Genomic DNA, 13,776 nt, shown 5'->3' on the forward strand with positions numbered 1-13,776 from the left:
CTGTCCAAGGCCCTGAAGTTAAAAAGCCCAGTGCATGTAAGATGGGAACCAAGCCTGTGTTCCCCTGGGATAAAATCCCAATTCCACTGATGCCAGGACTTCGAGAGGCAGAATTTACCACGTGGCCAATTTAAACCCCATTTCTTTCACTGAGGTAAACCCTGACTTGCACATATATCGAGGTGCTCATTCCACCTCTGGATATTTTATTCTTCCGGGATGCTGTTCATAAGAAGAGGCTTAAGGAGATGAAAGAGGAAAGGAAAGAGGAAGGAGTGTAGTTAAGAGGTTTCCTTCAGCTTTTTATTGGCAGATAAAAGTAGAATCCCCACTGAAACCAGCAACGATTTATTTTTTGGCAAAAAAGGTCAATTAAACTTTATAGTCACTAGTACTCTGTTAAAAAAGAATAAAACTAACAGATATATTAAATAATAGGTTTAGATTAAAGGCAAACAATGTTACCATCTGCCCTGTCAATCAAAGTGTATGCTGAAATTCTCCACTGAACTGGAACCGCAGAAACAAACAGGCATACAGGAGCATTACAGCAGCCTGGGTTATAAATTACAGGCAGTAGATATATTGTTATGAAAGCTATATAATTCCTTAAAATGAATTCAACCTTCTTGACCTACCCCTTTTCTTCAAAATTTCATCTCTTTATATGACCGCTTCTTGGACCGCTGGGCCAGAATTCAGATGCCTGAAGATCTGCAGCATGTTTAAAAAGATGAGAAACGACAAATACTTTGACGAATTATCTCTCAAGCCTGGCCATTTCTGTAACGCTTCGTGCATTCTGATCAGACCTACCGGCTTTAATGAATTCGCCCTTGGTGGAGGCTGCGATGGCCAGCAACCCAAGGCTAGTGGTTTTGCAAGGGGGTGAAATCCAGTGATGGCTGTTGTGATGGGCAGTGCCAAAGCCTTGCCAGCTTCTAGCCTGAGCAGGAGAACCAGGGAGGGAGAACCAGCTACAGGGAGGACTCGTGAGATCAAGGTAAACCAGATCTTTCCATGTGTGGAAATATATTTTCCTGGTTCCCGAACACAATGGAAACATTTGCGTGCAAGCGAAATTCTGTGCGAAATGGAGGTCCGATAAAATGTTACTTTGGGTCAATCAAAACTTTCCGCTGTTATGAAATCAAACCATTTTTGGTCCAAGTTTGCCCTTTGAAAGCTTGTCGATGTGTTTTTGTGTGAACATAATAACAATGAATTGCATGTGGGAAAAAATCATTTCCAAATGAGAACTGAAAAGATTCCATTCCAGAAATGTTCACATGGGCCACTTCAACCTTATGGGAATGCTTTGTTTTGGGACAAGAAGTTCTGGAAACTGAATACTGCCAGAACTGACAATTTTTTTTCAAAATACTGTGAATAAGAGAAAAATGGCAGTTTTCACTTGGAAGAAACTTTGGTTACAAAAGAAAGAGTTTGGCTATACTTTGCTGAGCTCCAGCATCAGGGTCTGAACCTGAATGTCAGGACACAACCTTCAGGTGCCATTAGCTGCCGCTAAGGTGACACTGGGTGAGGATCCTGGTCCTTGCTGTTAGTGAAACAGCATTTACTGGTGAACTAAGGAACCTTGCGTGGGAGCAATATTATATTTGTACCTGGGTGGAGATAGTTCAGAAGTCTAATCCAGGCTCGAGCCTGTATCATTTTAAGCCTGTCGGCATCCTGACAGTTGGTACAGACACCATAAGTGACATGTGGATTTTATTTTAATTGGCTGTTTTCGGGAACAGAGAAGCAGATCTCTCTTTTGAGGAGGCAGCTTTCTTTCCTTGGGGGGACCACATTGAGGGCCAAACTCTGCCTATGAAAAGGCAGGTCATGGTCTGAAAAAGAAAGGCTGTTTCCCTGTGCCTCACTATATCGATATTTATTCGTTTTCTATTTACTGGCCAGAGCTGTCTAGGGGAAAGTGGTGAAGCATTATCCGTGACAGTGCAACCCACAGATAGACCATCAGATTAAGATAAATTTCCTAATTTAAGAATTATTTTGATGGGGTGGGAAAGGGCATCTCAGTTTTGTCACCTCTGCCAACAGCCCCCCAGCATGCACGACTGCTCTCATTGTGGAGGAGAGCCGTGCCTATCAGCGCGGACATTAGCTCTAAGCCATTACTGCAGGCGGAGCAGCTGCAGGAGCTTAGCGACCCCCACTATGCTTACACTGCTGGGCCGGTTTAATTGCAACCCACAGCTTAAAGTCTTCATTAAGTTTTCTCTGAGCCCTGCCTCCTCCTCTGTAAGATCAGCCACTTGTCGCCCTGACCGGCGGAGCAGCGAGGAACATCTGCAGTTCAAACGTGATGCATATGCAACAGCGGTCTCAGGATTAAAGGTCAACAGACTCCTCCAACACCCAGGACCGTCTCTCCCTTGCAGGGTGTCTGGTGTCTTTTACATCCCATTGTTCGAAACTCTATACTTCCTGCCAGGCTTTTTGCCCGCTCGCTCAGCCCAACTGCTGCAAGGCTGGCGCAGCGCCTTAGCAAGCTGGCCGGACCTGCCCTCGCACACTGGCTGCCCGCGAGCGCGCGGGGGCTGCCGCAGGCAAATAATCAGGTCCTTCCCTTGGCTTCTCGTCGCAAAGCCCAGGGAGAGGATGACTACAACAGCTGCAGTGCTGGCTCGCTCTTGACAAATGGTCCTGTCACTCTTCTTATTGATTAGCAATGTTATGACATTTCCCTTCAAAAACACAGATGTGGCACGGGCAGCGACAGGAGCACTGCTCTGGGAGGAACATAATGTTTGCTGTTGTTCCCATTCTCCTCTCTGCATCTGTTCATATCCGTGGCGATGGTTTCATGCGCTGACTGTTTTATCAAGAAGCAGTGGGAGCAGGTGAAACCTTTGCCGGGGTTAAAGGCAAATACGTCTTGTCACATCAGGGGACTGAGCATGCAGATGACAAGCCTGGTTCTCCCCCACCCTGTACCAGTGTGCAGGGAGACGGCTGGGCACTGACTCAGTCAAGCTGGCGTTTGCAAGGGAGAGTGAAGGTGCATTGAATCCATATCTGATTTCAGATTACTCTTGTGAGTTCTTGGGTCAATTCTTGTCTCAGGAAGTATTATAAAAACCCCATAATAATGCATATGAAGTTTCGGTGGTATGTTTGCATCCAGCAGGTCATCCCAGGAGCACTGGATCCTTGCAGACCACTCTGCTTCACCTCTGCGCACAGCGCCTTGCCCAATTGATCTCATGTGGGGACTCATCTCTGTGCAGAACCGTATGTGAGACCATGAGCTGTGTCATGGGTTTGTCGATTATGTGCAGAGCTTGGAGGCATCTCAGCATGCTCCTCAAAGGCCAAGCTATAGCCTGTTCGTGAACTATCCATTTCTTGAGGGGGGTTATCCAGGTGAATGGGTTTCACAGCCCTCCAGGGAAGCCAGCCCTTCATCCCCTGGAGCCCCCAAAGGGGATGCTGGCAAATCAGCAGAGCTGTTCTTATGCAGGTGAGCCCCAACTGCATTCCACCTCCATGGAAATCCTTTCCCCTGCAACAGAGAACAGTGATCTAATATCTCCAGGTTTCAGAGGCTTGGAAAGGGTAGCTAAGGAAGGAGGACACCAGGACTGATCTTCAGCTTGAGGAAGGCCTCTGACAGGGAGGGTCTAAGCTAGCGCAGCTTTTAAGCATCTGATTAAAAATGGATTGTTTGAAACATGTCTGCCTGAGCCAGGGTCTTCTGGGGGATGGAAATCACAGAGTGGGAACCTGAAAACATCAGAACACCAAGCCTGAGATGAGCCATTCCACATAGGGTTAAACTGTGCATTTCTGGGCAAAGCCTGTGCTAGTGAGCTGTGGGCATCTCCATAAATTTCTACTCTGTGCTCAGGTTTTCGCTGTAAAGCCATGTCCTGGCCATGCTGCTCTGACCGCACCAGAGAGAAATCCCAGCTGGTATTAGCGAGAAGCAACATTTTTCTCAGTAAGGGCATAGGAGCTGGCCTCCTTATATCAAATATTTATAGGCCAAAAGACAAGTTTAGGAGGTTCTCTCTATTTTCACTGCCAAGAACAACAGTGAGTTTTTTTCCCCAAGTATACAAAATATGCCCAGTTTAATCTTAAAATTACTTAAAGCCTTTCTTATTAGTCTGAAGTATTTAAGTCAGCTTTCAGTGAATCCTTTGCATGCTTCACAGGGAAGCTAGTTAGAGGAAAAGTGCTTACCTTCCAGTCCTAAAGGCTGTTCCTTGGGGGTTGAATTATGGGACCATGCATGGTCTGCATTAAGAGTCTTGGAAATTCCTGATAAACTGACTCTATACACAGCGGTTAATGAGCTTGTTGTTGCATTTAAGGGATCTCTGTATCTTTTGTGTCAAAAAAGCAGTGCCAGTACATCCAATATAATTTCTTTCCTTCACCAAAGTCTCTTACGGTGCTAATACAGCTAAAATGGGCTGATCCACAAGCTTGATTTACATGAACTTGAAGCAAAGCACATTAGCATGATTGTGTAGGCATTACTGTACAGAACATTTTGGTAATGAGAAGCATATTTGTGAATGTCTCTTGTACAGCTTTCAGCATATTTTACAGCCAAAAAAAGAGATATAGTCTAGAGGGAAAAAAAGAAAAATACAACAAAAACATGGTTTTGACCCCCCAGGCAACATCATGTAGATTAATATGAGTTAAATGGAATGTGACCAATTTGTAAGGCATTTGGTTTGTATCTTGAGAAATTGAAGGCAAGATCATTTTTCCTTGCAATCAGAGTAAGCCTTAGGCTACAAGCTCTTGTAGTCTCTACAATTGCCACAGGCCTCCTCTTTTAATATACTAGTGTATCCTAGAATATTTCTTACAACTTTCATAGTCCAATGATGTGATAGATTTGCCAGTATGATACTTCTGCTGCCTTTCCTTGGAAAAGCCTCCATTAGTTGTAATGTGTGCTTATAGCTTCTGTGAGTTTCATCAATTTTTGTGTAATATTTTGCCCACAGCTGTTTATGCAAGAAAAGAGTTGCAGTAATCTACATCCTATACAGTATGCAGGGATTATACAGCAAGAAAAGCATTTTTCTGCCAAAGGTTCATCATATTTTCTGAAGAAGGTTGTTTCAGGCTGGCAAAAGGACAGAAAATTGTGGGTTCAGACTAACTGAGGTCACAAGGAGCTCAGTAGAAGGCTTCAAATACAGCCCAGGAGCTCCATACCCATGAAGCAAGCTGGACTTCCTCTAACATTCATCTCCTTTATCATATCACATCACCTTTCCGTGCCAGCAAACAGCCAGGAGACCATCTCAAATGTCTCAAGTTCAGCTTAAGTTTCTACCTCACTCTTTGCAGCTATAATTCAGGAAAAGATATGCCTTTGCTTTTCAAATGACCTGAAGGAAGTGCTCCAAAGGCACAAATCCAGCAACTAACTTGAATATGCCCTTCAGCCTTCTATACTTAAAAAAAAAAATATCTATGATATGTTTGGCAGTCTTCCACTTGGGTGTGTGGGCAATATTCAGGAACATTTGGTAACTATAACAACAAGATGTTCTGTAATTGTTAAGCTCATTTGTTTGAATAGTGGACAAGGAGGGACAAATAGAGGTTGCTTTTCACTTATTTATTTATTTAAGAAATAAGATACAAGGACTGAAAGATGGGCAATCGGGCAATCATGGCTTCAAGTGCAGAGCTATGGGGCAAAGCTTATCCAGGACCTCTTTGCACCTCCAGATGCCACCATCCATGCCACTGGTGGAGGCAGCTATGCAGTTCTGCAACTATTAATTCAGAGCAGAGAAGTAGCAGCCATGAATGGCTCCTCCTGCCCACCACTGAGCAATAACAGCACCCAGGAAGTTCTGCCTCAGTCCTGGCCCCAGGTCCTGACTGGATGCTGTGTCCTTTGCAGAGTTTTGCATCACAAAATACAGAAATCTATCCTTGGGTTTGCAGGCAACAGAGGGGCATATTGCCTGTGATGCTTTGAGCCGTGCTTGTTGAAAAGAGAGATGTGGGATTGTGCTCTCAGCTAATGACTTCTTGAAAAATTCTGGATGCGCAATGGGAGAGGAGGGCTAAGCATTTTGACTGTTCATTGCTGTTGCCACCTTCTGTACTGTGCTCATGGTTATGGTGTGCTAGCCCTGACAAGCACACCAGGCCAGCCTTAGTCTCACTCTTTTTTGTACTACTGGAGTTTCAGTGCTGTTATAGGTAGTTTAGAGAGGAGAGGGAAGGCAGATTTGCAATAGATCCCCTTCCACAAAGAAAACAGGAGAAATGAGTCTTCATCCTTTTTAACATATTTATTCTTCTAGAAGAATTGTATTGGTTTAAATGGGGTTTCTAGGAAATGGATGTCCTCACAGGATGACAGATTACCTTGGATTGAAAGGGACTGCTGAAGATCGTCTAGTCCAACCTCCTGTTCAAAGCAGGGCAAGCATCAGATTGGTCAGGGCTATATCCAAGTGGGTTTTGGAAACTTGTTAAGCATAAGAGCCAGGATTTAGATAGACAAACCTCTTTGTTATTTTTTTTTTAAACTTGAGTGGCTCAAACTGTGATATACCACTCAAGAAGATTCATACAAGAGTATGTGGTGCCACAAGCTGATCTTCCAGCTACTTCCTCATTTGTATTTGGTTTTCCTGAAAGCATCCCTGTTGGAGGAGAGTATCTGCACTGAATTTGCAAGGTCACAGCCCTTTAAGTCATGGCTGGATCTGACCTTTCCCACTCAACATAGTCATTCAACCCTTTATTTTCAAGACTTACTGTCCTTTTTTCCCCCACCGCGTTTCAGGACACAGCCTCCAATTCTTCAGGGTAGCAGCCCTGCCCTGCGCCCATTGGCCTGGAGAGGACAGCAGGCTGCTCGTCCAGGGCATGGGTTAGGCAGGAATTTTGTTTTCCCTCTTGCTCTCCAGCCTGAGATAATTGTGAAACTGATGGGCTATCTCTCCTCTAAGTTCAGCAACAAAGCCTTGCAGCTTGTAAGAATAATTCAGCCACAATTAGCGCTGATGTGAAGCCAGGGCCTCCCACAGATGAGTCTGCCTGGTCCAGTGCAGAAGCTACAATCTCTTTAATGATGGGAGATTCGACTAAATTAAAGTTGACCCTCAGGCTTCTGGCAGCTAAATTCCAGCAGTAACCTTCCCTCCCACCCATTCCTCTGAAAAAAAATCTTACCAACAACAAACTACAAGTGAGAGGGGGAGGAAACCTCTCTGTTGTTAACCTTTACAGGACAGTGGATGTGTCCAAATCAGACAAAAAACATGAAGTCTCCCGCTGAAGTGCCATAAATAGTGCTATCTCCCAGTGTGATCTTTGAGAGAATCTGTTTTGGGGAAAGAACAGAAGAAGAGTCCTAAAAAGAGCGCGTGAAAAATGATGAAAGTTGCTTTGAAGTGAGTCCGAGAGCTGCAGTGCTTTCAGCAGCTTCCCCCTGGAAGCCCTTGAAATTCTATCTGCAATAAAAGGTACCAAAAGAAAACAGCTGGCAAGAGCTGTTAAGTGGAAACAATATGCAGTTCAGAAGAGATAAACAGGATGGGCACAGTGCAGAGTGAAAAAGAAGGTATGGATCTGTTGCATGATGGAAACAGCCCTTCTGTCCTGGGCTGAGACCAAGGAAATATCACTGGCTTTAGGCAAACGGTCTGGGAGAATACAAATTTAGCACTCAATTTTCATGGGAATGTGCATTTTGCTTTGAACTGAAGGACGGGGTGTTAGATCTGGTCCCCTGATTCTCCACTGTATAGGCCTCGGCTTGCGTGGAGCAGATTAGGATTTGGGGTGCCAGGCTGAATGACTCATTGCCAAAGCAGAAGCCAGTCTTCTGTACTAATACTAATAACAGGAGCCCCTTTCCAGTTTCAGGACAGTAAGGGGCTCCTCTTGCTAGCTGGGCAGTAACGCTCTGCTGCCAGTTGTAGAGAATGGGTCCAGTTCTTGTGCAGCTCTGAAGCAATGCCAAAGCTGTGGCCAAATCTAAAGCTTGTGACCAACTCTAAAGCCTGCTTTTTCCATCACTGATACCACGGTCTTTGGAGACACAAACTGGTGAAGGACTAGCATTGGGGTCGGAACGGGGTCCATCTCTTTGTGCAATGCAAAGAAAAATATTGCTGATTGAGTGTACATGGACCTTAACCTGTTGTTATTTAAAGATGCAAATTGCTGTGGTTCACAAATAAGTTCTGTAGATCTTTCCTGAAGGGACTGAGAGCAGAATATGGCCATGGGAGGAACCCACGTGCAACCACATCTGTGAAAAAATCTCCCATGCTCTGATCTGCTATTGACTCTGCCCATGTCATCCCTGATGGAAAGTCTCTGCTTAGAGACCTCTGCTCACAGGGGAAGGAATATTAATCAAAACTTTTGTCCTGTCTTTGCAGATGCACTTCAGATCAAAAGCACTTCTAGGGGAAAACAGTAATTCAGAGATGTGGTGGGAGTGGAGTGGAGTGGAGAGGAGCTGAGTCATACTTTCCATCTGCTTTCATTTCTGATTTATACAATTCTCATTCTGATTAAAGCCACGCAGCAGGTCCAATGTAATTATTTGTGTAACCATTAGACTGTCCCAGTGTTAGGACAGAAGCAAAACTGTATCCCACACAGCTCCAGCTATGTATATTTTCAAGGAATATTAAAATACAGAGAACTGGCCTCCAGTTAATTATAGAAAAGTGTGAAAGTATTAATATCAAGTTATTGTGCAAATGAGCTAAGACATTGTATGAATAAGATGTGCCATGGTGTACTTACACTTTCTTTGAGAAGTAAGCTTGGGCAGGGCCATGCTGAAGAGAGGAAAGAATAGCCAGGATTTATGTTTTCTAGATATATGTTAAATCACCTTCATTTGGGAAGGACCTTGCACCTTCCTGAATGCTAAAGCATAACCCATAAGCAGGGATAGAATTGCATCTGTGATAGTGAGTACCATTTTACCCTGTGGGCAACTCCTCCACCTCCAGAAAGGTTCCAGATACTCAAAATGCTTTGGGGGCTTAAATACTACTGAGGACCTGGGTCTGAAATGCCTATTCAGAAAAGGAGTCAGGTACTCATATAGTTCCTGCAGCTCCAAGGCTTCGATACCTCTGAGGCTGCAAAACTCTCTCACTTGCACTGGTTTTATCCTGATTTGCAACTGATTCAGTTCCCCATAAAATCAGAGGGCATCCCTCTGCTTTCTTTAATGGGCATTGGGCTGGGTGTTAAAGAAGAGAAATTCAGTCTTTCTAATCCACGTGCACAGATACTGTTGAACTTGCTTATTAGGAACAGAGCTTGGGATGGCTGAAAATGAAGCACTAAATATGTCCAAGGGTCAGGAGACTGAAGATGCCATCAGCAGTGGAAAGGTGATTACAATATATATAGGAGTGCTAGACTGTATACTATGGAATTCCATTTTCTCTTACAGCTAAATTGTCTGGAATTTAATAAAATCTTCAACCTCTTCTAAAGGCCTTTGAGCAACTGGATGAAATTTAATTGTGAATTACAATCTGACCATGCAGTTCTAGATCCACAAAAGTCATAGAGAGAATATTCCCTATTACGTTCTGTAGCTTTTATAAGCAGATGACTTAAGACAGACTTTATTAGCATTGAGTTTCATTCTTTTTAAATTCTTCACAATTCCTGTAAGTTTTTCACTGAGCAATTGGCAATAATATATTTCTACCTGAATGCGGGCAGCTAGCAATTGATCTGTACACTGAAAATAAAGATTTTCTCTTCATCATGAACTTATAGCCTGGATAGAGTAACTGCATATACTTTTTAAATTTTTGTATAAATATTTAATAATAAAATTTCTTAAGCTCTTTGCATCAGGTCATCTATTAGAAAGCCTCATAAGTTAAATATATCAAGTTTGGATTTCCTTTCACACTTCTGAAGTATTAGTTCAGATTTTCTTTGGTATAAGTGCAAATTGGATTGGCACTTTTAAATATTAATGATGTAATGTAATTGAATATGTGCTTGATTTTGCGCTATTAGGACATGTAAAATATTTGTGTTTACAATAAGGCATATGAATGCTAAACTAGAAACCCTCAGTAAAAAGAGGAAAACTCGGTGGTCCTTGACCCAGTCTTCTCTGTCTTCCTTGTTCTTTCTCAGCTGTCTCCAAACAAAATAATTGTCTTGTTAATCCTTAAACTCCCACTTTGTATTTGTTTTACTGAGTTTTGTATTTCTGCTAACATACTTTTTCACAAAAGTGCAAGCCAAAGTGAATATGATTTGTAAAAAAATCCAATGGTATTACAACGTAGTGAATACCATTCTCCAACATCTCTCCCAGCTCAGTGCAAGATCTGATTTGTATGGGAGCTGGTCTTTACTGCCACTGCTGGTCCAGTGTCTGATGTCCTTGAGACCTGGCTGTACATTGGATTTTCCATCCTTTTTGTATACAGAATCAATAATAGATGTGAGGAATCGAACGGTTAGTTCCGATGTGTGATTTTTTTTTATGTTTCCCATTTGTCTACCTGGATTTTTGACTTACCAAATATTGTTACCTCGTTTAATTTGAAACTTGAGCCTGCGAGGATTTCTTTGGCACTCTGCAGAAATAAAATAAGAGTTTCATGTGCTCAGCAAATTCTCTGCATCTTTTGAGACAAAACCTGATTTTCAATCTTCCTGACGCTTTATTCAGGACTCAGTCTCAGTAGCCTATTGAAGTGGCTGTTACTGAAAACCACAGAAACTCTGTAACACCGTTTAGAGTTAGCCACATCCCATTCACCCAGTGACAGCTCTTTGTTTTCCATCATCTGTCACTGGGAAGGCTACCCCGGCACCTGAGGACAGGAGCGACCAGATCCCCACCGCCTGCTCTGGAGCAGCCGCTGCCTGCACTGCTCCCACCCACCTTCCCGGGAACACCAGCCCTTGAGCCGCTGCGAAAATCAGGGCCCTGGGCAAAAGACAGCGGGATGGGTTTTGCCTGAGTCAGGAATGATGGCATTGCAGCCAAAAAGCTATGGGACAGTAAAAGGGGAGAACAAGGACTTGTAATCTCATTACATCCCCATCCTCACTTTCCTCCCCCAATCAAATTTAATTTGATAAAATAATTCAGGCAATAACTGCCAAAGCTCAAGACACATGGGGAATAAGTGAGCCCATGCAAAATGATGGATTCAAAGCAGTACGTAACATTTCTTAATGCAAGATGTTTACCTTTAAATCATTGCTTGAGTCTTAACTCCTGAAGCAACCTCAATATATGCTGTGTGTCTCCTCAGAAGTGCCCTCTGGCAGGGAACAGGCTCTGTTTGCAGTGTCTTTGTCTAATTGCATTTTGGCAGAGCACAGTGAGGAGAAAACAGAGAAAATGAACTAGTTAATTCCATGGTCAAAACCTGTCTATGGCTGGAAAGCGGAGGAGAGTCAAGTCCTTCCTGCTTTGCTGAACTGTCCTCTGTAGGATGTGAAACGCTGTTGTCCTGGTGACTCTAAGCGAGCATTAAGGGGCAGGTTTCAGTTAGCTGCTCGCATTCGTGCACGTTCACTGATGATGGTTAATGTGACTATAATTATTCCATGGATATACTTGGTTGGCTTTCCCACACAGGCTATTTGTTGATATATGTATATAAATTGGGGAGAGGCAGGAAAGTATTACGGGACACAGATACTTTTTGCTGACTACTTAAAAGTATTTCTTACCAGCTGAAGCTTTGTATGAATGTCCTTGGCCAATGCTTGACAAGGCTTTTCTATACCTCTGTATTTAAAGTACTTTGAACTCAAGATGACAAATGCATTAAAAATTGTCATGCAGAGTATCCCACCTTACATCTCATGACACGAGATTGTGTTTGCATGTCTTACCTCTCAATTACACCATCAGCTTTTGCTTTTCTTTATGTCTTACCTCATAAAACATTCCCTACCCTCTGTGAGAGGCTAAAGCAGCTGGGAAAGGTGGCTGCTCCTCTAAACTGTGCTCCAGGAGGGGATTTAAGGAAAGGCACAGTCTCTTTTAAGAGGTTGTCGATGCTGCAGCTGCTCAGGGGAGGCTTCGGGAGACGAAAATCTGCCTTGTGCTTGGGCAAAGTGCCTGGGCTCTGTGCTAGAATAAAAACTGTGTCCTGAGATGAGGTTTTGCAGTGGGTACTGTTTAACAAACATGCTTAATATTGCAGAAAAATATGGGATGATGATAATTTCTATAGAGGTGATAAAAAATAACCTTTTCTTTGTCTCTCAGTAACAAGGACATGCAGGCAGATGAGCCTGGTTTCAAAAAGCTTTTACCCATCCTTTTTAAATCAGTGGGAACACTCTTGAAAAACAAAGGTAGAACAAAAAGCTAGCTTTATTTTTCACATAAAGCCAGCTTTATTTTTCACAATTTCCTATACACTGACCGTGCTAAATCAGAGCCAGCGAATGACAGTCGCACCAGGAGTATCCTCACAAGGATGAACGGTGTGGGAAGGTTTCCAGCACAGTATTAATGCGACCCCGAGTCTTGCAGTAGTGTTTTGCTCTGTGGCAGAGCCTTGAAGTTCGCCAAAGAGAGGAGGAAGGGGGAGTGCGGTCCAGAGGGGGGAAGATGGATTGTATTGTAGCTGACCCACTCTTTGTTCATCTTTGTGGCACCACATCCTTTGCCACACAAGTCATAAAATTTCCTACCAGTAGTTATTTTGACAGTGGCATAATAAAGCTCAGAAGGGAATGAAGAAACACATCCAGAAATGTCAAAATAATGTAGCATACTGTGTTTGTAATAAAGTTATAATATAGTGGATTATCAGTAGTTACACCAACACAAAAGAAAAGTAAAACTGAAGATTGGTTTGGGGTTTTTTTTCAGAGGATCAGATATATTTTGCTTTTGCAAAGTACCTTCACATACCTTGAGAAAGAATCCTTATTGCTAATCTAAGAAAGAATGATTTCCTTAGAAATTAGCATGATTGCTATGAAAATCTCTGGCAGGAATACAGGCAAAAAAATATAGCCTAGCATCAAAGTGGTCCGGAAAGACATGACTGAAATCATGGTTTTAATTTATTTTGAACAATTTCTCATCTGGTAACATTTTTCCATACTATTTTAATGGATCTTGTACTCTGACTGCATTCTAAAATTAACCTTCACCTTACATGAACTAAGGAAATTTCATAACTACATCCGTATGCAACATTGCATAGGATTGTTAGCTGCTGGTACTAATGGTATTAATTTCAAATATATTTCAATTTTCTTTGTAAAGTAACATAATGGAAACTGAAATGATATCAAATGCAATAATAATAAATATAAAAAAATATGTATACGTAAAAGTAGTAGCCAGAAGCTCCCCTGATACTGGCGTGCAGTTGTGTCAGGCGCTTTAGCAGCAAAAGGCTACGCGCTGCTAGACCTGACATTGGTATGAAATAGGAGGGGGACTAAAGGCGCCACAAAATGAAGTGACCTGACCAAGGCGTGCTGTCAGGTGCCAGAGGGGCAGCAGATAAAACACAGGACTCAGAAATCCCCAACAGGTAACCTATCCACAAATGACGCTGTCTCTGTCTATATTTCATGCAGTCCTTCCTGTATAGGACACAATAAACCCAACAAGAGGTGGGAGGGTTTGAACCCAGGCACCACCGAAGTCCGTCTGGTGCAGTTCCATGCATCAGACCCATTTTGCCTCTCTCCAAGGGGAGTTGGGGCCAAGCCTCTCCAGAGCCGGCGGGGAGTCACAGGGACAGTGGTGGGTGT

General features: G+C 43.1%; 1 long non-coding RNA gene across 1 annotated transcript in view; it reads right to left on the minus strand.

The window, feature by feature from the left end:
* Window positions 1–276: 276 nt before the first annotated feature.
* LOC129203181 (uncharacterized) overlaps window positions 277–13,776 on the minus strand; it is a 58,938-nt gene continuing 45,438 nt past the window's right edge. The window contains exon 2 of the long non-coding RNA XR_008575940.1: window positions 277–3,535. This is a non-coding gene — a long non-coding RNA (uncharacterized LOC129203181). The remainder of the gene's footprint in view (window positions 3,536–13,776) is intronic.

The sequence above is a fragment of the Grus americana genome, chromosome 2, assembly GCF_028858705.1.
Source record: "Grus americana isolate bGruAme1 chromosome 2, bGruAme1.mat, whole genome shotgun sequence".
Lineage (NCBI taxonomy): Eukaryota > Metazoa > Chordata > Aves > Gruiformes > Gruidae > Grus > Grus americana.